We start from the raw sequence: 27,017 nt of genomic DNA on the forward strand, positions 1-27,017 counted from the left end.
CTGGTAAGACTTCCCTGCTTTTATACTCCATCCGCTTGGCAATAAAGGCCAAGTTACCATTGGCCTTCCTGATCACTTGCTGTACCTGCATACTATCCTTTTGTGTTTCATGCACAGGTACCCCCAGTTCCCGCTGTACTGTGGCATTTTGCAATCTTTCTCCATTTAAATAATAACTTGCTCTTTGATTTTTTTTCTGCCAAGGTGCATGACCTCACACATTCCAACATTATAATCCACCTGACAAATTTTTGCCCACTCATTTAGCCTGTCTGTCGTTTTGCAGATTTTTTGTGTCCGCCTCACACATTGCTTTTCCTCCCATCTTTGTATCATCAGCAAACTTGGCTACGTTACACTCAGTCCCTTCATCCAAGTCATTAATATAGATTGTAAATAGTTGGGGTCCCAGCAGTGATCCCTGAGGCACCCCACTAGTTACTGGTTGCCAACCAGAGAATGAACCATTTATCCCAAATCTCTGTTCTCTGTTATTTAGCCAATCCTCTCTCCATGCTAATATATTAGCCCCAACCCTGTGAACTTTTATCTTGTGCAGAAACTTTTTATGTGGCACCTTGTCAAATGCCTTCTGGAAGTCCAAATATACCACATCCATTGGTTCCCCTTTATCCATTTTGTTTATTACATCCTCAAAGAACTCCAGCAAATTTATCTAACATGACTTCCCCTTTATAAATCCATGCTGACTCTGCCTGACCGAATTTTGTTTTTCCAAATGTCCTGCTACTGCTTCTTTAATAATAGACTCCAACATTTTCCCAACCACCTATGTTAGGCTAACTGGTCTACAATTTCCTTCTTTTTGTCTGCCTTCTTTTTAAAATAGGGGCATTACATTTGCTGTTATCCAATCTGCTGGTACCTCCCTAGAATCCAGGGAATTTTGGTAAATTACAACCAATGCATCCACAATCCCTGCTGCTATTTCTCTTGACCCTAGGATGCAAGCCATCAGGTCCAGGGGATTTATCTGCCTTTAGTCCCATTATCTTACTGAGTTCTCCCTCCCACCCCCAAAGCCCCTAGACTATCCACTATCGGAATAGTGTTAGTGTCCTCTACTGTAAAGACTGATACAAAATGTTGTTCAGAGTTTCTGCCATCTCCATGTTTCCCATTACCAATTCCCCGGTCTTGTCCTCTAAGGTACCAACATTTACTTTAGCCAAACTTTTCCTTTTAATATACCTATAGAAACTCTTGCTATCTGTTTTTATATTTTGCACTAGTTTACTTTCATAGTTTATCTGGGGTGTGAATGGCAAAATAATTACCAGCTGCCATGGGAAACAGAAAAATATAATGAGGAGGGGATGTTTGTAAAATAAAGGGAGGAAAAGGAAAAAATGTGGGCATAGTTTAAGGTCTGAAATTGTTGAACTCAATGTTGAGTCCAGAAGGCTGTAAAGTGCTTTAACTAAAGTTGAGGTGCTGTTTCTCGAGTTTACATTGAGCTTCATTAGAACAGTGTAGGAGGCTGAGGATGGAGAGGTCAGAGTGGGAATGGAGCGGAGAATTAAAGTGACAGGTGACCAGAATCTCGGGGTCACACCACAGATGCTGCCTGACCCTCTGAGATTTCCAGCAGTTTCTGTTTTTATTTAAGATTCCAGCATCCGCAGTATTTTGCTTTCATTTAAATATTTAGTTGGCACTCCCAAGTCTTGGCATGCTGGCAGAACACAAAAGTGATGGGGCGGGGTCATGTGCAGCAGCAGCTGTTAAAGGGCTGCTGGCTGCTGTTAAAGATCTGCCTTTTTTTGAAGAAAAAAAAAGGCTTCCAGATAAAAGACCCCAGTATGGGAGACTGTGGTGCCATAGTTCCTATGGGGCCTCCTATAGCAAGGGGTGACTTTATAACACTATCTGGAGGAGAGGTTCACCCAGATATGAATACATTCCCTTTGTTATCTGATGCCACCGCCCCTGACCCCCACCTTTGAAGAGGCTCTTTCAATTGTGCATTGAGCATCTGGAGTGCGGATCAGGTGCTGCTGGTGAATTGGGGAGCTTGCCATTAATTAGCATGTTAACGAACTTTGAACAATGGTCGCAATAAAATATTGTTTGTTCGTCCTGCAACAATAATTCATGTGATTCAGGCCCAAGTAGTTTAAAACAACGAGCTTTGACATACATTGCCTAATAACAGTATTATAACAACGTGTTTCCTCTACGAAGTCTATACAAGCTGATCAGACTTGCAATCTTCCTGGGCTACCAGTAAGGTGAAAGGACTTCCGATTGTCCATGCGAACACTCTGACTTTTAGAAGCCAGGTTCTACACTTGTACTATTCGGTTACCTTGGGCTGCACATACTTATAACAGTATCCTACCAAACTGACACCACGCTTGAGGTGTTTAGATCATGTCCTAATCTATTCGGCATCAAACTCTCTCCCACAAGCATTTTTTATTGAACTGTGATGCGCAGACCAATCGTTATCTATTTGTGACATTCAGGCCTTCAAAGTCTGACTGCCTTAGTTATGTGGTGTCTTAGCAACTTAGCAACTCTCGGTGCCTGATTCTCATCGCTCAGCTTGTTTTGTTCACACAGAAACTAAAAGTTTCCCCTATTCACCACATTCGACTTGCCCAATATATCATGATAAAATATTATAACAGCATATGAATAGGAGTCTTATTGAGCTGGAGCATTGTGTCTGTGGGTGAATGCAAAGTAAAATTCATATTACCATGCCCCAACAACATGCGTTGTCCCTGACCTCCAAAGATCATTCTCATTGTTCCTGTCATGTATCCAGACATGTTTACTGCTTGTACTATTACATATGATGTGCCACCAGAGGGCACTACTATGGGAAACTTGTACCAGCTGTATGGTCACTAAGGTGTGCCACCAGAGGGCACTGCAATGGGAGACTTGCAGGTAACCTGTACAGGTGTGCCAGGCCTAGTATAAAAGGCAGGCCGCCATGTGTGATGATCATTCTGGAGTTATTTAAATGGACTAGGGTCACTACAGTTCAAGTGCAATAATTTGCCTTGTAGAGTCATTATCAGAGCATCTAAAGACATAACATAGAAACATAGAAACATAGAAAATAGGTGCAGGAGTAGGCCATTCAGCCCTTCTAGCCTGCACCGCCATTCAATGAGTTCATGGCTGAACATTCAACTTCAGTACCCCATTCCTGCTTTCTCGCCATACCCCTTGATCCCCCTAGTAGTAAGGACCTCATCTAACTCCTTTTTGAATATATTTAGTGAATTGGCCTCAACAACTTTCTGTGGTAGAGAATTCCACAGGTTCACCACTCTCTGGGTGAAGAAGTTCCTCCGCATCTCGGTCCTAAATGGCTTACCCCTTATCCTGAGACTGTGACCTCTGGTTCTGGACTTCCTCAACATTGGGAACATTCTTCCTGCATCTAACCTGTCTAACCCCGTCAGAATTTTAAATGTTTCTATGAGGTCCCCTCTCATTCTTCTGAACTCCAGTGAATACAAGCCCAGTTGATCCAGTATTTCTTGATAGGTCAGTCCCGCCATCCCGGGAATCAGTCTGGTGAACCTTCGCTGCACTCCCTCAATAGCAAGAATGTCCTTCCTCAGGTTAGGAGACCAAAACTGTACACAATACTCCAGGTGTGGCCTCACCAAGGCCCTGTACAACTGTAGCAACACCTCCCTGCCCCTGTACTCAAATCCCCTTGCTATGAAGGCCAACATGCCATTTGCTTTCTTAACCACCTGCTGCACCTGCATGCCAACCTTCAATGACTGATGTACCATGACACCCAGGTCTCTTTGCACCTCCCCTTTTCCTAATCTGTCACCATTCAGATAATAGTCTGTCTCTTTGTTTTTACCACCAAAGTGGATAACCTCACATTTATCCACATTATACTTCATCTGCCATGCATTTGCCCACTCACCTAACCTATCCAAGTCGCTCTGCAGCCTCACAGCATCCTCCTCGCAGCTCACACTGCCACCCAACTTAGTGTCATCCGCAAATTTGGAGATACTACATTTAATCCCCTCATCTAAATCATTAATGTACAGTGTAAACAGCTGGGGCCCCAGCACAGAACCTTGCGGTACCCCACTAGTCACTGCCTGCCATTCTGAAAAGTACCCATTTACTCCTACTCTTTGCTTCCTGTCTGACAACCAGTTCTCAATCCATGTCAGTACACTACCCCCAATCCCATGTGCTCTAACTTTGCACATCAATCTCTTGTGTGGGACCTTGTCGAACGCCTTCTGAAAGTCCAAATATACCACATCAACTGGTTCTCCCTTATCCACTCTACTGGAAACATCCTCAAAAAATTCCAGAAGATTTGTCAAGCATGATTTCCCTTTCACAAATCCATGCTGACTTGGACCTATCATGTCACCTCTTTCCAAATGCACTGCTATGACATCCTTAATAATTGATTCCATCATTTTACCCACTACCGATGTCAGGCTGACCGGTCTATAATTCCCTGTTTTCTCTCCCTCCTTTTTTAAAAAGTGGGGTTGCATTGGCTACCCTCCACTCCATAGGAACTGATCCAGAGTCAATGGAATGTTGGAAAATGACTGTCAAAGCATCCACTATTTCCAAGGCCACCTCCTTAAGTACTCTGGGATGCAGTCCATCAGGCCCTGGGGATTTATCGGCCTTCAATCCCATCAATTTCCCCAACACAATTTCCCGGCTAATAAGGATTTCCCTCAGTTCCTCCTCCTTACTAGACCCCCCGACCCCTTTTATAACCGGAAGGTTGTTCGTGTCCTCCTTCGTGAATACCGAACCAAAGTACTTGTTCAATTGGTCCGCCATTTCTTTGTTCCCCGTTATGACTTCCCCTGATTCTGACTGCAGGGGACATACGTTTGTTTTTACTAACCTTTTTCTCTTTACATATCTATAGAAACTTTTGCAATCCGTCTTTATGTTCCCTGCAAGCTTCTTCTCATACTCCATTTTCCCTGCCCTAATCAAACCCTTTGTCCTCCTCTGCTGAGTTCTAAATTTCTCCCAGTCCCCAGGTTCGCAGCTATTTCTGGCCAATTTGTATGCCATTTCCTTGGCTTTAATACTATCCCTGATTTCCCTTGATAGCCACGGTTGAGCCACCTTCCCTTTTTTATTTTTATGCCAGACAGGAATGTACAATTGTTGCAGTTCATCCATGCGGTCTCTAAATGTCTGCCATTGCCCATCCACAGTCAACCCCTTAAGTATCATTCGCCAATCCATCCCAGCCAATTCACGCCTCATACCTTCAAAGTTAGCCTTCTTTAAGTTCTGGACCATGGTCTCTGAATTAACTGTTTCATTCTCCATCCCAATGCAGAATTCCACCATATTATGGTCACTCTTCCCCAAGGGGCCTCGCACAACGAGATTGCTAATTAATCCTCTCTCATTACATAACACCCAGTCTAAGATGGCCTCCCCCCTAGTTGGTTCCTCGACATATTGGTCTAAAAAACCATCCCTTATGCACTCCAGAAAATCCTCCTCCACCGTATTGCTTCCAGTTTGGTTAACCCAATCTATGTGCATATTAAAGTCACCCATTATAACTGCTGCACCTTTATTGCACGCACCCCTAATTTCCTGTTTGATGCCGTCCCCAAAATCACTACTACTGTTTGGAGGTCTGTACATAACTCCCACTCGCCCTTTGGTGTTCTGCAGCTCTACCCATATAGATTCCACATCATCCAAGCTAATGTCCTTCCTAACTATTGCCTTAATCTCCTCCTTAACCAGCAATGCTACCCCACCTCCTTTTCCTTTTATTCTATCCTTCCTGAATGTTGAATACCCCTGGATGTTGAGTTCCCAGCCCTGATCATCCTGGAGCCACGTCTCCGCAATCCCAATCACATCATATTTGTTAACATCTATTTGCACAGTTAATTCATCCACCTTATTGCGGATACTCCTTGCATTAAGACACAAAGCCTTTCGGCTTGTTTTTTTAACACCCTCTGTCCTTTTAGAATTTTGCTGTACAATGGCCCTTTTTGTTCTTTGCCTTGGGTTTCTCTGCCCTCCACTTTTCCTCATCTCCTTTCTGTCTTTTGTTTTTGCCTCCTTTTTGTTTCCCTCTATCACCCTGCATTGGTTCCCATCCCCCTGCCATATTAGTTTAACTCCTCCCCAACAGCACTAGCAAACACTCCCCCGAGGACATTGGTTCCGATTCTGCCCAGGTGCAGACCGTCCGGATTGTACTGGTCCCACCTCCCCCAGAACCGGTTCCAATGCCCCAGGAATTTGAATCCCTCCCTGCTGCACCATTGCTCAAGCCACGTATTCATCTGAGCTATCCTGCGATTCCTACTCTGACTAGCACGTGGCACTGGTAGCAATCCCGAGATTACTACTTTTGAGGTCCTACTTTTTAATTTAGCTCCTAGCTCCTTAAATTCATTTCGTAGGAACTCATCCCTTTTTTTACCCATGTCATTGGTACCAACGTGCACCACGACAACTGGCTGTTCTCCCTCCCTTTTTGGAATGTCCTGCACCCGCTCCGAGATATCCTTGACCCTTGCACCAGGGAGGCAACATACCATCCTGGAGTCTCGGTTGCGGCCGCAGAAACGCCTATCTATTCCCCTTACAATTGAATCCCCTATCACTATCGCTCGCCCACTCTTTTTCCTGCCCTCCTGTGCAACAGAGCCAGCCACGGTGCCATGAACTTGGCTGCTGCTGCCCGCTCCTGATGAGTCATCCCCCTCAACAGCACTCAAAGCAGTGTATCTGTTTTGCAGTGGGATGACCACAGGGGACCCCTGCACTACTCTTCCTGCTGGTCTTCCATTCCCTCGCTGGCTGTGGACCCTTCTCCTGCGGTAAGACCAACTCGCTACACGTGATACTCACGTCATTCTCAGCATCGTGGATGCTCCAGAGTGAATCCACCTTCAGCTCCAACTCCGCAACGCGGACCGTCAGTAGCCGGAGGTGGACACACTTCCCGCACATGTAGTCGTCAGGGACACTGGTGTTGTCCCCGTGTTCCCACATGGTACAGGAGGAGCATATCACGTGACCGAGCTGTCCTGCCATGACTTAACTCTTAGATACACTTAAATTGCCGACAACAATGTTAAAAGTTACTGACTAATAAAGAAAAAGAAAAACTACTCACCAATCAGCAGCCAATCACTTACCACGTTGGCTGTGACGTCACCTTTTGATTTCTTTCTACTTCTTTTTTGACTTCTCTCAGCTGGAGCTGCACAAGTACGCCTCTCTCGATTCCCGCCTCTCTCGACTCCCCGGACTGCTGAGCCTTTTATAGGCCGCTGCCTCTCTCGACTCCCGCCTCTCTCGACTCCCCGGACTGCTGAGCCTTTTATAGGCCGCTGTCTCTCTCAACTCCCGCCTCTCTCGACTCCCCGGACTGCTGAGCCTTTTATAGGCCGCTGCCTCTCTCGACGCTCCCCGGACTGCTGAGCCTTTTATAGGCCGCCGCCTCTCTCGACTCCCGCCTCTCTCGACGCTCCCCGGACTGCTGAGCCTTTTATAGGCCGCTGCCTCTCTCGACTCCCGCCTCTCTCGACGCTCCCCGGACTGCTGAGCCTTTTATAAGCCGCTGCCTCTCTCGACTCCCGCCTCTCTCGACGCTCCCCGGACTGCTGAGCCTTTAAAAGGCCGCTGCCTCTCTCGACTCCCGCCTCTCTCGACTCCCCGGACTGCTGAGCCTTTTATAGGCCGCTGTCTCTCTCAAGTCCCGCCTCTCTCGACTCCCCGGACTGCTGAGCCTTTTATAACAATTGACAATGAGATTGCGGACTTTCACATGAAAATGGCTAACTTTGGTACATTGCAGCAGTTTGCCGATGGGGATGATTGGGACACCTTTGTGGAGAGGCTCGACATTTCTTCACAGCAAATGACCTGGCCGGCCTCGCTGCTGATAAGCGCAGAGCTATCCTGCTCACTCGTTATGGGCCCACCGTCTATGGCCTCGTCAGGGACTTGCTGGCACCAGCGACCAAGGTGTGCGAGGAGCTTGTAACGCTGATCCAAGAACAACTCAAGTCCAAAGAGAGCATCCTCACAGCCAGACACCGGTTTTACACCCACCGACGGCCCGAAGGCCAGGAAATCACGAAATATGCTCCAGACCTCAGGAGACGGGTGGCACCGTGTGATTTCGGTGAACACCTCACCGAAGTGCTGCGGGATAGCTTTGTCATTGGAATCGATCACGAGGCCGCCTTCACAGACTACTATCTGCGAATACCACAGTCACACTGCAGAAGGCCATCACCATGAGCCAGGCATTCATGACCTCTAGGCAGATGACTCATCCTCAGGACTCAAAACGGGCAAGTACTGTACACAGACTGGAGCCTTTTAGAGGCTGGACTGTAGAACATGAATCTCCACAGGGGAGACAGCACCATACTGGCGTTGCGGAGGAAATCACCGGGCTCACCAGTGCCGTTTTAAGGACTATGTGTGCAAAGGGTGCAACACAAAGGACCACCTCCAGCGATGTGTAAAAGAAATAGGACTCACCGTGTTGATGAAGAGTTTGCAGAGGGCCATGAATCCAGCACGGATTATAAAGAGGCGGTCAGAGAGGCAGCTTTGCCCCATGATGAGGTGTATCGAATGTTTACCTGCACCACAGAATGTACCCCGTTGAGAATGGAAGTTGAGATAAAAGGCGCTCCAGTCTTCATGGAAGTGGACACAGGACAAGCCAGTCAGTAATGAATCAAGAAGCCTTTTAGAGGCTATGGGACAATCAAGCTGAACGACTCAAGTTGATCCCGGTTCAGGCAAAACTGCGCACCTACACCAATGAACTTATCCCAGTCGTTGGTAGTGCGAATGTTAAGGTACTCCATGATGGCGCGGTGCACAAGTTACCACTGTGGATTGTTGCAGGTGATGGACCAACGCTACTCGGAAGAAGGTGGATGGAGAAGATCCATTGGAGCTGGGAAGATTTCATCCCTCCAGCGATCAACATCCCCCATGCTCAGAGGCAAAGCAAGCCCCCATCTAAGGTTGGATCTGGCACCAGAGAGCAGACCAGCACAGCACCCGAGACACAGACCACTCAGCACGACTGCGTGGAGATGATCCAGCTGAGACGACCCGAACGCACCTTCCAGGCTCTAGTGGCAGGACTCCGGAGGAAGAAAATCGGATCCAAAGGTGACGCCCCAGCTTCGGTGGCAGAACTCGGGGAAGAGGATCACAGCAGTCAACATCGTGGATGGAAGAAAGATGGCACCCAAACCACGAGGTGAAGAAAAAGATGGTGGCCAGACCACGAGGTGTAGTGCTGGTGGAGCAACATGTGGCACCAAGCGAAGAAGATGGTTGGGGTAAAGATAGCAAAGCTCTCTTAAATGAGACCAGCAACCCACCAAACTTAAATGGACAGTTCCGCATTCTCAATCAATGTAACAGCAACTGTGAGTTAAATGTAAAGCTTGTAATTGATGACCAGAGTTTTATACATGTAACAAGCAAAGAAAAGTCATGTGATTGCAATCGGAGCTACAGTTTATCTACAATGAGTAATGAAATGTTGTGCGATACAGGATTTCAACTGTATTCAGATAATGTAGCGGGCAAACACCCATTGGGAGCACACCGGTCCAGCGAGTTACCCAATGCTGTAGCCTGCGTCACTGAGACCAGAGTAATGCACCATGGAGTATGGCCACAAGCAGCTAAAATAGACAAGCTGAAGAGCAAGCAATCTCAGGAGGGCAACGTCACCAGTATCGATACCCTCCACCTCTTGGGCATCCAATGGCACCAACCGCCACGAGCCTGAAAGAGCAAACTGCGCTGAGGCGCAGCTCCCAGACTCTATCGCCACCAAGGCTATACCCGGGAATGAAGGGTTACCCACAACGGTTCTCCCAAATGGGACCGGGACCAGCCAGGATCCCAAACCAAATAACGCCCAGGCAAGCAAGTCAGCAGTTCCCTGCACGCTGCTAGATGACTGCTCCTCAGGGAGCAGGAGTGACGCGGGGCATAAGGAAAGGACAGGAAGGTCACAGGCATCTGTGAACCTGCCCGAAGCTAGGAACAATGGCAAAGGCCCCGAGAGCAGGCAACTGGGTTCCCATCACCAGCACTGGGCACCGCACCGCCACCAGACTACCTGGACACCATACAGCAGCTCTGGAACTAGCTCTTCCTCATGCACTGGTTCTGACACCAGTACTGATTCCAAGTATGTATCAAGAATGTATCTCTCTAGTCAAATGTACTTGCCTCACAACTGTACCACAAATGTAATGATGTAAATGCAAATATTTTTTCTGGACTTGAATGCATAATGAATGTAATGAGCCACCGGCATAATCTATATGTGAGTCCATTCTCTCCCCCCCCGCCCCCCCCACAATCAGAAATGATCAGCACCTCTACTGTCAACGAAACACCACCTACTCACCCAAGATAGAAATCACCCTCCAATCATCAACCAGATAGAGCTAAGCCCAGAGCACAGTCAATGTATGAAGGTAATTTGCACTAAGGACTTGGGGGAGAGCATTTAAAGACATAACAATTCCTAAAAACATAAAAACAGATAGTAAAAGCTGCAAAACATAAAAACAGATAGTAAAAGCTTTAACCGATATATAAAATGGAAGAGAGTGACTAAAGTAAATGTTGGTCCCTTAGAAGATGAGAAGTGGGATTTAATAATGGGAAATGTGGAAATGGTTGTGACCTTAAACAATTATTTTGCTTCGGTCTTCACAATGGAAGACACAAAAACCATGCCAAAAATTGCTGGTCACGGGAATGTGGGAAGGGAGGACCTTGAGACAATCACTATTACTCGGGAGGTAGTGCTGGACAGGTTAATGGGAATCAAGGTAGACAAGTCCCCTGGTCCTGATGAAATGCATCCCAGGGTATTAAAAGAGATGGCGGAAGTTATAGCAGATGCATTCGTTATAATCTACTAAAATTCTCTGGACTCTGGGAAGGTACCAGCGGATTGGAAAGCAGCTAATGTAATGCCTCTGTTTAAAAAAGGGGGCAGACAAAAGGCAGGTAACTATAGGCCGGTTAGTTTAACATCTGTAGTGGGGAAAATGCTTGAAGCTATCATTCAGGAAGAAATAGCGGGACATCTAGATAGGAACAGTGCAATCAAGCAGACGCAACATGGATTCATGAAGGGGAAATCATGTTTAACTAATTTACTGGAATTTTTTGAGGATATAACGAGCATGGTGGATAGAGGTGTGTTGATGGATGTGGTGTATTTAGATTTCCAAAAGGCATTCGATAAGGTGCCACACAAAAGGTTACTGCAGAAGATAAAGGTACGCGGAGTCAGAGGAAATGTATTAGCATGGATAGAGAATTGGCTAGCTAACAGAAAGCAGAGAGTCGGGATAAATGGGTCCTTTTTGGGTTGGAAATCGGTGGTTAGTGGTGTGCCACAAGGATCGGTGCTGGGACCACAACTGTTTACAATATACATAGATGACCTGGAAGAGGGGACAGAGTGTAGTGTAACAACATTTGCAGATGACACAAAGATTAGTGGGAAAGCGGGTTGTGTAGAGGACACAGGCTGCAAAGAGATTTAAATAGGTTAAGCGAATGGGCTCAGGTTTGGCAGATGGAACACAATGTTGGAAAATGTGAGGTCATCCACCTTGGGGAAAAAAAAACAGTAAAAGGGAATATTATTTGAATGGGGAGAAATTACAAAATGCTGCGATGCAGAGGGACCTGGGGGTCCTTGTGCATGAAACTCTTTTCCTAAAAAGTTAGTTTGCAGGTGCAGCAGGTAATCAGGAAGGCAAATGGAATGTTGGCCTTCATTGCGAGAGGGATGGAGTACAAAAGCAAGGAGGTCCTGCTGCAACTGTACAGGGTATTGGTGAGGCCGCACCTGGAGTACTGCGTGCAGTTTTGGTCACCTTACTTAAGGAAGGATATACTAGCCTTGGAGAGGGTACAGAGACGATTCACTAGGCTGATTCCGGAGATGAGGGGGCTACCTTATGATGATATATTGAATAGACTGGGTCTTTACTTGTTGGAGTTCAGAAGGATGAGGAGTGATCTTATAGAAACATTTAAAATAATGAAAGGGATGGACAAGATGGATGCAGAAATGTTGTTTACACTGGTCAGGGAGATTAGAACTAGGGGGCACAGCCTCAAAATACAGGGGAGTCAATTTAAAACCGAGTTGAGAAGGAATTTCTTCTCCCAGAGGGTTGTGAATCTGTGGAATTCCTCTGCCCAAGGAAGCAGTTGAGGCTAGCTCATTGAATGTATTCAAATCACAGAGAGATTTTTAACCAATAAGGGAATTAAGGGTTATGTGGAGCGGGCAGGTAAGTGGAGCTGAGTCCACGGCCAGATCAGCCATGATCTTTTTGAATGGCGGAGCAGGCTCGAGGGGCTAGATGGCCTACTCCTGTTCCTAATTCTTATGTTATGTTCTATCTACATGATATTGTTAAACCAGCATCTAATATGGACAGCTTTTAAATGTTTTGGAACCACATCTACTGGTGACTTGTTTGAAGCCATCTGAACATAACTAACACTGAGTCTTTACATCTGGCAGAGAGAGAGATTTTGTTTATCCATTCATGGGATGTGGGCATTGGTGGCAAGGCTAGATTTTAATGCCCATCCCTAATTGCCCTTGAGAAGGTGGTGGTGAGCCACCTTCCTGAATCGTTGCAGTCCGTGTGGTGAAGGTTCTCCCACAGTGATGTTGGGGAGGGAGTTCCAGGATTTTAATCCAGCGACAATGAAGGAACAGCGATATATTTCCAAGTCAGGTTAGTGTGTGACTTGGAGGGGAACTTGCAGGTGGTAGTGTTCTCATGCGCCTGCTGCCCTTGTCCTTCTAGTTAGTAGAGCCACTTCCAAAGGTGCACACAAATCTGTCCAAGAACACAGTGTTGAAAATAAAGGTTTCAATGTTTGACAGAAAATTAACAGAAACTTTACATGAACATTGGATAAAACAACCAAATGCCTACCCTTGTGTGTTGTTGGTATGATTGCACTTGGCTGAGGGTGAGTGTGAGGGGTGGCGAGTGAAATTGGGAAGTGATAATGTAGAGAGAGAGAGGGACGGGTGGAGGTGCAAGGTAAGTTGTTGTGCATAAGGATGTGCAGGAGTAGGGTGGGGAAGGCAGAGTGATAAGGATGTGATGAGAGGCACAGCAGGATGAGGTTAAGTGTGGCTTTGCAGTAACGTTTTGTGATCTACTGAGATCACTGAAAGATTTGCGCCTCTGCAGCCAGTTCCTCCTGATCACATCCTTGCTTGTGCTCTCCTCTGCAATGTGCAACCAGGCTGTGTTGGTCTCCTGGGAAAGTCTTCTCTGCCCATGGAAAGGGAAGATAACCTCCCTGCATGCTGTGACTCCCTCATAAGTATATGGAGGGAATCTTTGGAGAGCCTGAGTGCAGACCTGTGCCTCTGTGCAGTGCTTGTCATTGTTTACAAAACCTCAATGCTGTTGAACACTGACAGCACAAATGTCAAATTAAAGTTGGACATGGTCCCTTTAAGGAAACCAGCTGATGAGGCATCATCAAATGACATCACCAGACCCACTTCCTCTAATTTGCCGGGAAATGCGCTGGCTGAGCTTAACAAGCCATATCAAGGTAAACTCATTCTATCGAGCGGGCTGGAGGCGACAGCATAGCCGCAACCCACCATAGAAGTTGTCGGCCCAGGACCCAGTGAGGTTGGTAAAATTCAGCCAATTGATTTAAAAGTTTGAGGTATATTCTAGAGTGACAAACTGTAAGGTTGCAAATGCAATGAACTAAGGCATTTTCATTTTAATGATGCTCAGTGCTCAGCAACTTTCAGTTGCTTGAAATCACCTGTTTTGGGTTTTGCACTGAAAAGCAGAATTATTTTTGGTCAGGTATTTTTAGGACAGTGAGATTACATTAGAAAGCAATCTCAGCATTCTTCCACTGTGGGAAAGAACAATCCTTCACATAATGTACATGTGGGCGAACTATATACGGGATGCATGCCAATTAGAGCAGGTAATGTATGCACCCTGTCTGCAATTGGAGATGTACCATGCAGTGTAGGATCCTTTACTGGCAGCCAAAATTATATAGACCCATCCCATACACACCCAGGACACCACAAACTAACAACCCTCCTCCCAGTGCATAACCAAGTATGCTGATCTTACCCCGCATGTAGGTAGGACCCTCAATATCTCTCTGTTGCTGCCAAACCCCAGGGACTGCCTTTGAATGATTCTGGTGCACAAACAGTATGTAGATTTGTAAGAGTATTATGAATGCTAAATAGTGTACAGTATGCAAAAAGTGTAAAATCCAAATTTCCAATATTCAGTCTGTAAATGTTTAAGGGTATCAGATCAACCTTTGCCCTCTTTCCTAGCAAGTATGCATAAGAACTGGACTACTATTCATTTCTATCATAGCATGCCTCACTTAACTCGTCTTTGAAGCAACATACTTACCCATCCAAATTGCCTTCATACTTACATATCAAACTCATCACCATGAATCACAGAGCAACAGTAAGTGAACTAAGTTAACATCTTCTTGCCTAAATAATCAAAGATGAAGTGAAACACAGATATGCATTAACTATTACTACTTTATTTTACAAAATTTATATTAACACAACTATTATTAACACCAGATTAAGCTGTTACAATAAGGTCTTGGGTATACATTATTAACTAGGGTATATATTATAATTAGATGGAGTCTAAATCATTACAGGCACAGATGTATTTAAGTTAAAGTAAGCCTCACGCAGTAGCTGAGTTCTCTTTATTACAAAATACTAGAGTTATGTTCATCACCATCATAGGTGGTCCCTTGACCGAGGATGACTTGCTTCCACATGAGTTCACAGATGTTTCAATGAAGGACCTGATGTTCCAGTCCTGAACTCCAAATGAGGGGGTGGAAGATGCCTGTGCATGGATTTTTTTAATGTGTGGTGGCCGTTGCACATCAGCCACCACACAGGCTTGACAGAGCTAGGCCTTTATCCAGTGGCAAGGGTTAACCAGGATGACTGGAGACCTGCTCTGCTGCATGGATCTAGTGTGCACACATATCGCAGTGTGGGCAGGCCCCTGCTGCCCCGGGCCCTCGGCTCTTCTGTGCCCCGTACCCTCATTTGCCGCACCTCCGCCACGATCTCTCGCCGCTCCTCCACACCAAACATTTGCCAAACCTCCGTCACGATCACCCATCGAATCTCAGCCACGATCCCTCATTGCTCCTCTACCCTGATGCTCGTAGCAAGTCCGCCACGAACTTCCCACTCCTCTGTACCAGGGCCCAGCCGATGTGCCTGCCCACGCTCCAAATGGTGACCTGGGTCCCAATGACGTCATCTAGTCGCCCACCTCGAAGCCGTCACACATTGTGTCAGCTCGCGCTGGAAGCTGCAATGGCCGTTCCAGCTCTTTATACTCCCAACCTGAGGAGATGTTCTCTCGCAGGTCGGAGTGGCCCACGATATCCCAGGATCCGATGCTCCAGCTCTTTATTCTCCCGACCTGCGGTGTTGTTCAATACTCGAGATTACAGTACAGCTTAGAAAGGTTGCCCTCGATTGTGCGTGTGGGAGGGGAAACCCCCACGGAGATCTCAGCCCAACATCTAGGCCAGTGTTATGTCTGTAATGCACTCATGAATGACTCCATGAGGCAATGTGTTGTACTCAAATTGTAATGACCTTGGTCCTTTATTCGTAACACCAGCATGAGGCACAAGCATGGTGGGCAGCCTCCTTTTATACTAGGCCCTGCACACCTATGCAGGTGACCCTCGGGTCTCCCATCGCAGTGCCCTCTGGTGGACAGCCTCTGCCACAGGGGCAGGAAACCCCGGACTCCACCAGTTGCACCCTCTTATGGTGCCAGCATGGTATATACACAGTGTAAACTTTATTGATCGTACATCAGGTTACAAGTCTCCATCTCATGCAACTATACAGTGACTACATAGAGAGTATATCTATAGTCTGCATATATAAAATCACTCTTCCCCAAATCCTTAGTGCAAAGGTAATTGGCACAATGTGCTCTGGCTCAGCTCTCCCCAGACTTAAGTGCCAATAGCCCTTGCACCTTGTCTGTGCTTTGGCTTGGCTCGCTCCCTGATAACCCCCAAGTCCTTTTGCCACAACATTGGGTAGTGGTTACCAATTTGGATGGTTCGATCATGCGGAAGAGATTCCAGTCAGTTCTGGGTGTGATCCATTCATACATCTATTTCCCCCCCACCCCCTCCCTCCACCCCCACAGCGAGGTCATGCAACAGGCCCATTACATTAACATGCAGGATCAGACACAGTGCAATTACAAAGAAAGGAAGTTACAGTTTGTATTGTGACACCTTAGTTCAGTGACTTTGATTTGTTACATTTTGCAGTCATGCGCCAGGATTGGGTAGATTGCATTTGTGGTTCAGTCATGGTAAGTACTGAGGTAACAGTACAGGTATGCGAAGATGCAGGTTCCAGAGCAACTGGACAAGGTCCTATTCGTCTGATAGCGGCACTGCACCCCCTGCTAGCGGGGTGGGCTTGGTTTTCTCACCTCGACATGACTCGGGGCCTTTGCCTTTGACTAATGATGGGCAGAGCCACAGATGTGTGTGGCCTCCCTGTCCTCCTTTGAGAGCTGCAGAATCTTTTACCTGCTCTCTAACGGTGTTGGGAACCTGGCTGTTCCAGATCCGGTTTGGGGAACTCATTGGTTCTGACCTTTCGCTCCCAGACATGGCCGAGGTAGCGACTGGGTCTGGGGGCTGCGCTGTCTCCACCCGGGTGGTGGGCAACGGTGGCCGACTTCTTGTGTTGACGCTATTTTTGTTTCCAGGTCTGTGGCGAATACTGTCATTGGGTGCCTGCAGCATGGGATAGACCTGGGGCAGGATATCGGGATCAGTGCCTTCACCCTCCTGAGGTCGCAGGCCTATAACTTGTGGGGTTACCTGGGGTAGGGCATCAGGATCAGCGCCTTTACCCTCCCGAATTCACTCACTTGCTACTTTTGGGGACACTCTATTCCCGACATCTCGCAACAACATTTTGTTCTTTACATTAGGACTGGTACCAACATCTCGCAACAAAATTTTGTTCACAAACTTAATCGGTTCGTTACATTGATTGCCATGCATACAATGCCTCTTTAAGTTCAGTTGGTTGCAGGTCCCCTTTAAGCAAACCCTGCTGGCTTTACCCCAATCAAATCCTTTGTTAGACACCGTGTGTTGGTCCCTCAGCTTTGCACATTGTGATATGGCCATGGCCATCTTTTTTTTCAGTCACGCTGCACCTCGCTGCAGCAGGGATGCCATCTTGCCTCTGTCCTCGAGGTCGACTGCCTTAATCCTTCTCTCCAGCGATTCTGACACAAAAGCTGGAAGATTGCCTGTGAATTCAATCTTCCTCCCCAGGAGTCCTGCCACTGGAGCCGGGAAGGTAATTTTAGGTTGTTCCGGTCGGATCATTGTCACGCAGTCGTGATGGACAGTATCTGCCTCATGTGCTGTGCTGGTCTGTTCTCTGGTACCTGGCCCAAGTGCAGGTGAGGTTTTGCTCTGCCTCTGAGCATGGAGGACATTGATTGCTGGAGTGAAGAGGTCTTCCCATTTCCACTGGATCTGCCCCATCCACCTTCTTCTGAGTAGCGTTGGACCATCATCTGCAACAATCCACAGAGGTAACTTGTGCATCATGCCATTATGGATTATACTTACATCCACACTACCAAGGACTGGGATCAGCTCCTTGGTGTAGGTGCGCAACTTTTCCTGTACTGGAACCAGCTCAGGTCGTTTTTCTGTTCCATAGCCTCTCAAAGGCATCCTGGCTCATTACTGACTGGCTCGCTCGCGTGTCCACTTCAATGAAGACTGAAACACCATTTATCTCGACTTCCATCTTCACTGGAGGACAATCGGTGGTGCAGGTATACACTCCATACACTTTTTCTTGGGGCTAAGCTGCCTCTCTGGCCAAATCATCATACTTCCCGCTGGATTCAAAGTCATCTGCCAACTCCTCTGCTAAACAGTGAGTCGTATTTCTTTTACACATACACTGGAGGTGGCCCTTCGTGTTACAGTTTTTGCATATGTACTCAGCAAACCAACACTGGTGAGCCCTATGGTTTCCTCCACAACGCCAGCATGGTGCTACTCGATTAGCACCCCTCGGCGGACTCTGAGTTCTGGAACACTGAGGTCTGTGCTCTCTGCCCTGGGCAGAGCCACATTCTACAATCTTGCCTGTGAAGGGCACCATTCTGTGTACAGTACTTACCGGGTTTGAGTCCACAGGATGAATAATTTGCTTGGTGCTGCAGGTCGAGGTCATGAATGCCTGACTGATGCTGATGACCTTCTGCAGGTTGACTGTGGTGTTGGCAGATAATAGCTTGTGAAGGAGGCCCTCGTGGCCAATTCCCATAAAAAAGACGTTTCACAATGCTTCATTGAGGTGCGTGCCGAAATCACATGGTGCCGCAAGTCTCCTGAGGTCGGCAGTATATTTTGCAATCTCCTGACCCTCAGGTCTGCGGTGAGTGTAGAATCTGTGCCTGGCTGTGAGGATGCTCTGTTTTGATTTTAGTTGGTCATGAATTAGTTCAGTCAGCTCATCGCATGTCTTATCCTTGGCCTTCGTGGGTGCCAGCAAGTCCCTGATGAGGCGGTAGACCTCGGGCCCACAACTGGTCAGCAGTATAGCCTTGCGCTTCTCCGCCAATGTGTCGGTCTCCCCAGCCAGGTCGTTTGCCACGAAATATTGCTCGAGCCTTTCCATGAAGGCATCCCAATCATCACCCTCTGTGAAGTCTTCTAGTGTGCCAAAGGTAGCCATAATCGCATGAAAGTATTCTCATCACCAGTTATGTCTGTAATGCAATTATGAATGACTCCATGAGGCAATGTGTTGTACTCAAACTGCAATGATCTTGGTCCTTTATTCGTAACTCCAGAGTGAGGCAGCCTTTTATAATGGGCCCTGCACACCTATGCAGGTGACCCTCAGGTCTCCCACCGCAGTGCCCTCTGGTGGACAGCCTCTGTCACAAGGGCAGGAAACCCCGGTCTCCACCAGTTGCACCGTCTAGTGGTGCCAGCATAATATGTACACTGTGTCAACCTTATTGATACATCAGGTAACAAGTCTCCATCTTATCCAACTATACAGTGACTACACAGAGAATATATCTATAGTCTGCATATATAACAGCCAGTATAACTCCCGGGCTTCATTTAAATAATGCAGGGCATTCTCCTTCATGATACCAGCAGGATTGATGTCAAGGTGGGAGGGAGTGGAGATTGGGTCGGGAGCCTCAGGACGCTGGGGATCATAGGGAACAGTGCTCAGCACAAAGTTAGTGCTGGGCAAGGGCTTTGACAGCAGATGGCAGCGGCGAGAGGGAGAGGCCAGGCTGGGGATTATACTTTTTAATAAAGCTTTAAACTTTGTATTCAACGTATTGCTGGTAAATTTCCATCTTCAAATATGCATGCTGTGCTGTTGTGACAGGAGCAGATTGGCAGAATGATAGTTGCAGCATCAGCTTGTTTAACTTCTCTGGGACACTTGAGCTTCACCTCTGGGAATGTACTATTTTCATGAAGCATCAACAGATCAGCCTTGATCTAATTGAATGGTGGAACAGGAAGGGGCTGTATGGCCTACTTCTACTCCTAAGTTCCTATTAACAATTACTGGCACGCAGGATGGGCAGCTGGTTGGATAAGTATCTGTCACTGTTTGTGTTCCTTACAACATCTCATGACCATGTTCCCGCTTCCAGGACAAGGTGACACATAACACAAGATAACTGATCTGAATTATAGGGGAGCCTAGAAAGTACAAACCCTTCATTCTCTTTAAGGTGGTCACCCTGGATATTTTGCCTATGAGAACAATGAGTAGGGAAAAGAAAACTGGAAGTCTGCCTCAAGCACACAATAATTCTTTGCTGCCCTAAGGATATCTTGTCTTCCTTCTCACTCACTGACACACAGTTGAATTGCACTGGTGGTTTTCTGCCACCTTTCTTTGTTTTCACAAATTAAGGTGTTGGGGGGGGGGGGGGGCTCTCAATTTCTGACATTTCCTGTGCAAATTCCAACCGAGTAGTAATCCACCCATTTATGGAAAGGTTAGCAACTATTGGAAAGGGAGCTCTTAAAGAGACATGTTCTTTCTATCTAGAGGACCATAATATAAGGGGGCAGAAGTTATATTGCAGCTATACAGGTGCAGCAAGGAGTTGGGAAGGCAAATGGTATGTTGGCCTTCATTGCAAGAGGATTTGAGTCAACATCATCATAGGCAGTCCGTCAGAATTGAGGAAGACTTGCTTCCACTCCTAAAGTGAGTCCTTTGGTGACTGAACAGTCCAATGCGAGAGCTACAGACCCTGTCACAGGTGGGACAGACATAAGGTGGGGGTGGGACTGATTTGCCGCACGCTCCTTCCGCTGCCTGCGCTTGACCTCTTCATGCTCATGGCGTTGAGATTTGAAGAGCTCAACACTCTCCCAGATGCACTTTCTCCACCTGGGACAGTCCAGACAGGGACTCTCAGGTGTCAGTGGTGATGTCACACTTTACCAGGGAGGCTTTGAGGGAATCCTTGTAACATTGCCGCTGCCCACCTTTGGCTCGTTTGCTGTGAAGGAAACATAGACACATAGAAAATAGGTGCAGGAGCAGGCCATTTGGCCCTTCGAGCCTGCACCGCCATTCAATATGATCATATCTGATCATGCAACTTCAGTACTCCACTCCCACTTTCTCTCCATACTCCCTGATCCCCTTAGCGATAAGGGCCACATCTATCTCCCTCTTGAATATATCCAACGAACTGGACTCCACAACTTTCTGTGGTAGAGAATTGCACAGGTTCACCACTCTCTGGGTGAAAAGGTTTCTCCTCATCTCGGTCCTACATGGCTTACCCTTTATCCTTAGACTGTGACCCCGGTTCTGGACTTCCCCAACATCGGGAACATTCTTCCTGCATCTATCCTGTCCAGTCCCGCCATAATTTTATGTTTCTATGAGATCCCCTCTCATTCATCTCAATTCCAGCGAGTATAAGCCTAGGCGACATTTCTTCATATGTCAGTCCTGCCATCCCGGGAATTAGTCTGGTGAACCATCGCTGCACTCTGACTAGGAGATCAAAACTGCACACAATACTCAAGGTGTGATCTCACCAAGGCCCTGTACAACTGCAATAAGACCTCCCTGCTCCTATACTCAAATCCTCTCACTATGAAGGCCAGCATGCCATTTGCTTTCTTTAATGCCTACCTTCAATGACTGATGTACCATGACACCCAGGCCTCTTTGCACCTCCCCTTTTACTAATCTGTCACCATTCAGATAATACATTGCCTTCCTGTTTTTGCCACCAAAGTGGAAAACCTCACATTTATCCACATTATACTGCATCTGTCATGCATTTGCCCATTCACCTAACCTGTTCAAGTCACCCTGCAGCCTCTTAGCATCCTCCTCACAGCTCACACTGCCACCCAGCTTAGTGTCATCTGCAAACTTGGGGATATTACCTTCAATTCCTTCGTCTAAATCATTAATGTATATTGTAAGTAGCTGGGGTCCCAGCACTGAAACTTGCGGCACCCCACTAGTCACTGCCTGCCATTCTGAAAAGGACCCATTTATTCCCATTCTTTGCTTCTTGTCTGCCAACCAGTTTTCTATCCACGTCAGTACATTATCCCAATACCATGAGGCTTAATTTTGCACACTAATCTCTTGTGTGGGACCTTGTCAAAAGCCTTTTGAAAGTCCAAATACACCACATCCACTGGTTCTCCCTTACCCATTCTACTAGTTACATCCTCAAAAAACTCTAGAAAATTTGTCACGCATGGTTTCCTTTTCATAAATCCATGCTGACTTGGACCAATCCTGTCACTGCTTTCCAAATACTCTGCTATTAGATCTTTAATAATTGATTCCAGCATTTTCCCCACCACCGATGTCAGGCTAACTGGTCTATAATTCCCTGTTTTCTCTCTCCCTCCTTTTTTAGGAGGAACTTGGAGCAATTGCTTAGGTAGCCTCGTGTCTGGCATGCGAACTATGTGGCCTGCCCAGCCAAGCTGATCGAGTGTGGTCAGTGCTTCAATGCTGGGGATGTTAGCCTGGGCGAGGACACTGATGTTGGTGCATCTGTCCTCCCAAGGGATTTGTAGGATCTTGCGGAGACATCGTTGGTGATACATCTCCAGCGACTTGAGGTGTCTTCTGTACATCGTCCATGTCTCAGATCCATTCAGGAGGGCGGGTACTACTACAGCCCTGTAGACCATGAGCTTGGTGGTAGATTTGAGGGCCTGGTCTTCGAACGCTCTTTTCCTCAGGCGGCCGAAGGCTGCACTGGCGCACTAGAGGTGATGTTGACTCTCTGCATCAATGTCTGCCTTTGTTGATAAAAGGCTCCCGAGGTATGGGAAGTGGTCCACATTGTCGAGGGCCACGCCATGAATCTTGATGACTGGGGGGCAGTGCTGTGCGGCGAGGACAGGCTGGTGGAGGACCTTTGTCTTACGGATGTTAAGCGTAAGGCCCACACTTTCATATGCCTCGGCGTAGGTTAAATAGCTTCGCACTGGTTCTGTAGTTTAGTTCCACTCCAGCGGGGAGCTTGTTGACTGTGAGGTGGAGCATGACAGCGAGGAAGATTGAGAAGAGGGTTGGAGTGATGACGTAGCCCTGTTTGACCCCGATCCGGATGTGGATCTGGTCTGTAATGGAACCGCTGGTAAGGACCACGGCCTGCATGTCGTCGTGGAGCAGGCGAAGGATGTTGACAAACTTTTGGGGGCATCCAAAATGGAGGAGGACGCTCCATAAGCCCTCACTGTTGACCGTGTCAAAGCCTTTGTAAGATTGAAAAAGGCCATGTATAAGCGCTGGCACTGCTCCCTGTATTTTTCCTGCAGCTGTCGCGCTGCAAAGATCATGTCCGTTGTGCCCCGTAAAGGATGAAATCCGCACTGTGATTCCGGGAGGAGCCCTTTGGCCACAGGGCGAAGACGGTTGAGGAGAACCCTAGCGCCAACCTTCCTAGTGGCTGATAGCAGGGAAATTCCCCTGTAGTTGCCGCAGTCAGACTTGTCCCCCTTTTTAAAGATGGTCACGATCACTGCATCTCTGAGATCTCCTGGCATGCTCTCCTCCCTCCAAATGAGAGAGATGAGGTCATGTATCCACGCCAACAGCACCTCTCCACCATATTTTAGCGCCTCAGCAGGAATTCCATCCGCACCCATAGCCTTGTTATTCTTGCTGTTTTATGGCTTTGCCACCTCGTGCAGCATTGAGGTTTCACTGAGGTGGTGGCGGGTCACATGCTGCGGGATGGAGTTGAGAACACTCAAGTCAAAGGCAGAGTCTCAATTGAGGTGATCTTCAAAGTGCTCCTTCCAGCAGGCCCTGACTGCCTCGGTGTCCTTGATGAGTGTTTCCCCGTTCTTGGCCAGGAATGGGGTGGGGCCTTGGGAGTTTGGACCGTGGGTGGCCTTGACTGCAATGAAGAATCCTCGCATATCGTGGCTGTCGGCCAGTTGTTGTATCGCCTGTGCTTTCTCCATCCACCACCTGTTCTTTAGGTCCCGGGTTTTTTGTTGGACCTCAACCTTGAGCCGTCTGTAATGTTGCTTTGCAGTTCCCGAGTTGGGTTGTTGCTTGAGGCTCAGAGATGCAAGGATGTCTTACTACAGTTATACAGGGCCTTGGTGAGATTACACCTGGAGTATTGTGTGTAGTTTTGTTCTCCTTACCTAACAAAGGATATACTTGCCATAGAGGGAGTGCAGTGAAGGTTCACCAGACTGATTCCTGGGATGGCAGCACTATTGTATGAGGAGAGATTGGGTCGACTAGGCCTGTATTCACTCGAGTTTAGAAGAATGTGAGGAAATCTCATTGAAACATATAAACTTCTGACTGGGCTGGATAAACTGGATGCGGGGAGGATGTTTGCCCTGGCTGGGAAGTCTAGAACAAGGTCATAGTCTCAGGATATGGAGTAGGAAATTTAGGACTAAGATGAGGAGAAATTTCTTCACTCAGAGGGTGGTGAACCTGTGGAATTCTCTACCACAGAAGGCTGTGGAGGCCAAGTCACTGAATATATTTAAGAGGGAGATAGATAGATTTCTAGAAACAAAAGACATCAAGGGGTATGGGGAAAAAGCGGGAATTTGGTGTTGAGAAAGAGAATCAGCCATGATCATGTTGAATGGCCTACTACTGCTCCATATTTTCTATAATGTTTCTATGTTTCTGTACAAAGCCCTGGTTAGATAAACCAAACCTGGAGTACTGTGAGCAGTTCTGGTCACCACACCGCAGGAAGGATATATTACCCTTGGAGGGAGTGCAGCATAGATTTACAAGAATGATACCCAGACTCTAGGGGTTAAATTACGAGGAGAGATTAGACAAAATAGAGTTGTATTCCCTGGAACTTAGAAGGTTAAAGGTGTTTTGATCGATGTTTTCAAGATATTAAGGGGAACAAATAGGGTAGATAGAGAGACTAGGGGACATAGCCTAAAAATTAGAGCTAGATCTTTCAGGAATGAAATTAGGAAACATTTCTGTACACAAAGGGTGGTAGAAGTTTGGAACTCTCTTCTGCAAATGGCAATTGAGGCCAGATCAATTGTTAATTTTAAATTTGAGATTGATAGATTTTTGTGAACTAAACGTATTAAGGGATATGGGCCAAAGGCGGGTATATGGAGTTAGGTCGCAGATCAGTCATGATCACATTGAATGGTGGAACAGGCTCAAGGGACTAAATGACCTACTCCTGTCCCTGCGTTCCTATGCAAGCTATGGCAATTTCTTTTAAAGCACTTTATCAGAGCACTTCATGCAACAGGATGAAGGAAAGCAAGTGGGACCTGCTAGGGAGAGCAGATGGCAGCAGAACCAGACTACCTATTATTGTTGTTATACCAGCAATTGCACAAGTAGGCCCAGACACGCTTACCTGTCGATGTCTCATGGGAACTGCCTCTGCAGTCTCCACATCAACACAGAGGCAGTTGCAGAGCTCTGTCATTTGCTGCAAGGAAACTTTGCAGTCAACCTCCACCATAGGAGCAGCACTGTCAGATTCAAGGTCACTTCCACTTTTAAATGTTCTGTCTCCATCTTCTGACTCTTTCAGGTTGCATGATCATCAATGTATGCCTACAGTGTCACAGTGGCTCAGTGGATAGCACACTCTCCTCTGAGTCGGAAGGTTCAAGTCCCACTCCAGGGAATTAAGCACATAAATCTAGGCTAACACTCCAGTGCAGTGCTGAGGGAGTGCTCCACTGTTGGATGTGTCAGCTTTTGGATGAGACGTTAAACCGAGGCTCCGTCTGCCCTCTCTGGTGGACGTAAAAGATTCCATGGCACTATTTTGAAGAAGAGCAGGGGAGTTATTCCCAGTGTCTTGGCCAATATTTATCTCACAATGAACATAACAAAAAAATAGATGATCTGGTCATTATCACATTGCTGTTTGTGGGAGCTTGTTTGTGCACAAATTGGACTGCCGCGTTTCTCATTACAACAGTGACTACACTCCAAAAGTACTTCATTGGCTATAAAGCGCTTTGCAATGTCTGATGCTCGTGAAAGGTGCTATATAAATGCAAGTCTTTCTTTACAGATATATGAAGCAAGTAATTGAGCGATGGCAGTCTTTTCAATTCTTTTCCCATTGACTAACAGGAGGAGCATAATATTGCTCCCTAATTTCACTGCAGTGAAGTGGTCATTGATGGCATCCACATGGCCATTTGGGAAGCAGCTTGCTGCACCTTCTCTGGTACTGCCATGTGTGCCTCCACACCTGTGGACTGTGACTCATCTTATGCGACCTCCTCAAGTTGACCAATGTGGCTTTGTTAGTGCTTGTAATCACTAGTGAGATCAGTTCTCAAAACCTGTTATGACCAGCTCCACCAAAAAATTCTCAGCCACTCAAATGAAGGTTACTGATATTGGTATAGTTGAAAAAAAAATGTCTTCTCTCCCCCTTTACTCGTTTGTAGTCAGCTTTATTCCCTACTTTCGAGCTCTCTCCCTTCTCCTTCCACTCTGTACATTTTTCACTCTTACTTTCAATCTGTTCTCTCACTCTGCTACTCCAACCCGCTTGTCTTCCGGCCAGCAAACTCCTCTGTGCAGAATGCCTTTCCCGAATGCAGAGTGGCTCAAGTAATGTATGCATCTGTGAGTATGCTCACAGGTTTGTAGAGCTGTTACATTGTGAGTGACTTAGCCAGTCACGTGATGTTCACAAGACTCAATAAAACCCCAGTCAGTTGGGTTCGGGGATCCACAATGAGACAAGCGGTTGTGAGCATGGTGGATGAACTGGTACTGTGCAGTGTGATTGTTAAACCTTTGCAAATAAGCCAACTAGTTCTTAATAGCGGGTCAGGCAGCATCTGTGGCGAGAAAAACAGAATTGACATTTCAGGTCGATGACCCAGGTTCATCGACCTGAAACTTAAACCCTGTTTCTCTCCAAATATGCTGCCTGAGGCGCTGAGATTTCCAGTATTTTAAGTTTTTATTTCAGATTCCAGCTTCCGCAGTATTTTGCTTTTGTATAAGTTATTAATTGCAATGTGTTGCTATGAATTCTTAAGCAAAGAACCCATGAAGCAAATACATTACAGCTCACTTTAGCAATAGAAAATGTTCTCAACAGCTTTGCACTGTGGTATTGACTTACATCCATTGCTTTCTCTTCCAACTGTCAACAGCATAACATTGCAACTTTGCTCTCTGCTTCACGATGGAAACTGCAAGAAAACCCAAAAGGGAAAATTCTGTGGTCCAGGGAGCAATTATAGAATCATAGAATGGTTACAGCATGGAAGAAGGTCATTTGGTCCGTCGAGCTCGTGCCGAATCTCAGCTA

This window comes from Pristiophorus japonicus, chromosome 1 (genome assembly GCF_044704955.1).
Source record: "Pristiophorus japonicus isolate sPriJap1 chromosome 1, sPriJap1.hap1, whole genome shotgun sequence".
NCBI lineage: Eukaryota > Metazoa > Chordata > Chondrichthyes > Pristiophoridae > Pristiophorus > Pristiophorus japonicus.